Raw genomic sequence first — 2,417 nt, 5'->3', positions numbered from 1 at the left:
GTGTCTCTCCCTCTGTTTGTCCATACTATACCTGTATCTTTAGGAAGCCCCCCTTTGAGGGGAAGGAAAGAGAAAGAAGAGAAGGGGAAACAAAGAGAGAAAGCAAGGAAGACAGGGAGGGAGACAGAGAGACAAAGAGAGGGATAGAGACAGACAGAGACAGAAAGAGAGACAGAGAATAAGACAAAGGGACAGATATATAGAGGGACTTGTTTATTCTTCATTCTCTAAGAGGACCATGGCATCATTGTGCCATGACATCCAAGTAAACTGGATTAAAGTGAGGGAGGCTGGGTAAGGTCACCTGCCTCACTTTCCCCTCCAGAGCCATCTGGATCCAATGGCAAGATACACATCAAGACACATCAAGACAATTGAAGATGGCTGTGATTGAAATGGGAGATCTTGGCCTTTTTAAGCTAAGGTCTTCAACAGGTCTCAATTAGACTGAAGTTGCAGTCATTCAATGATTAAGGCTAGGTAGCAATTGAGGTAAAGAATCCCTAGTTCAAAAAAAAAAAAAAATCTAAATAAATAAATGAATGAATGAATCTGAGAGGGGAAGACCCGCAGGGTTTCTGACCAAAGACAAAATGAACCCTATTTACTTTGATTCTGAGTCAATCAGGACCCAAACAATGACCAAATGGGGCTTGGCCTAGGACCTGTTGGTGGCTGAAGAGAATCACACTGGCTTTAATTTGAGAAACTGGGAGACTGAGAGAGAGGTTTAAGATTGTCTATGCTTATTTTTGTTTGTTTGTTTGTTTTTTGATGAGGCAATTGGGATTAAGTGACTTGCCCAGGGTCACACAGCTAAGAATTGTTAAGTGTCTGAGGTAAGATTTGAACTCAGGTCCTCCTGATTTCAGGGCTGGTGCTCTGTCCACTGCTCCATCTAGCTACCCCTGTCTATGCTTATTGATCTAGGGACTTGCTTTTGTCCTTTCCATGTAATAGTCTGCTAATTTATAGTAAACATGCACTAAAAGTACTCTTATTTTTCTCAGGAGACAAAATACATTAAAAAAAAAAAAAAGTAAACAAGCCTTAAAGGGGATGAAGGGAAATGAACACCCAAGGGTAGGCAATATCAGTTTGCTGGGAAGCAGTGAGGCAAAGAAGGGGGAGGAAATAGAGAGATGTCACCAGGTTCTAGTGCAAGAGCAAATTCTCCTCGGACAGATCACTCAGGAGGGTCATGTGGCCAGACCAGACTCCAACAACTTATGATTATATTGCTTGTGATAGCTGTACTCTTCCCTCATAATCAGCTGGCCAAAAGCTTAGTGCAAGCCCCAAATTCTTGAATTCACTTTCCTTTATCCCCTTCCCCTAATACTTGTCTCCCATGATTCTTTACTCCTTCCTTACAGCTGAGATAACTGCACTTCCCACTATCCTTTATTTTACTTTTCCAAAACAAACTGCCCCATCCAGAACACAATTTCCCTAAATGTGTTGTCTTTACCTTTTACAATGAAAGTTAAGAATAGATACTGTCTTTGAATTTGTATTTACATATTCAGCACTCACCACATTATCATATTTTGTTGTTGTTAGTCAATTAGTCGTGTCTGACTCTGTGAGTGATTTCCATTTGGGTTTTCTTGGCAAAGATAGTGGAATGCTTTGCCATTTCCTTCTCCAGCTCATTTTATAAATGAGGAAACTGAAGCAAACAAATTTAAGTGATTTGCTAAAGCTAGGAACTATCAGAAAGATGAGTCTTCCTAACTCCAGATCCAGCGTTCTATTCACTTTACCACCTGACTGGCCCAATCATAATTAATAAATAAATGCTTTCTCATGCCTGGTACATGGTGATGGTGAATAAATGCTTACTGGCCTACTGACTCGTTTACTTTACTATGTATCTCACAAGTTGTAATAGCAGTGCTTTATGCATATAATTTTAGGACAAGGCCAATCAAGAATTTGTTTTGCTTGACTATCCATGTCCATAAGAGTTTTTTTTTTTCCTTTTCTCACTTGGGGGAGGAAGAAGTTGAAATGAAGAGAAAATAGGTTTTTAAGTGGAAAAATAAAATTTAAAAAAAAAGAAGTGTTTCATAAATCTTCATTTCAACAAATTTAATTCAATAAATATTTATTAAATTCAACATATGTAAGGTTCTGTGCTATATTCTTTAAACACTATGGAAATATGAATTATTATTTTGGGGTCAGAGCCCATAATTTCATTGTTTTAGAGAATTCCCTGTAAGGGAATTTCTGCTCATTCAAATCACCACCAATTCTAAAACTTTCAGTTTTAAAAAACTTGCTTTTGCAGACTTCTTATTAACAATTTACATTTACATTGCTTATTAATGTTTATGTAGCACTTGAAGGCTTATAAAAACATTGGGAAATGAATGTCGATTGCTTGCATTTTTGCTTTTCTTCCCAGGTTA

Source organism: Sminthopsis crassicaudata, chromosome 2 (assembly GCF_048593235.1).
Source record: "Sminthopsis crassicaudata isolate SCR6 chromosome 2, ASM4859323v1, whole genome shotgun sequence".
In the NCBI taxonomy this organism is placed as follows: domain Eukaryota; kingdom Metazoa; phylum Chordata; class Mammalia; order Dasyuromorphia; family Dasyuridae; genus Sminthopsis; species Sminthopsis crassicaudata.
The sequence above is the reverse complement of the archived record's forward strand: the minus strand, read 5'-3'. Positions refer to the sequence as shown.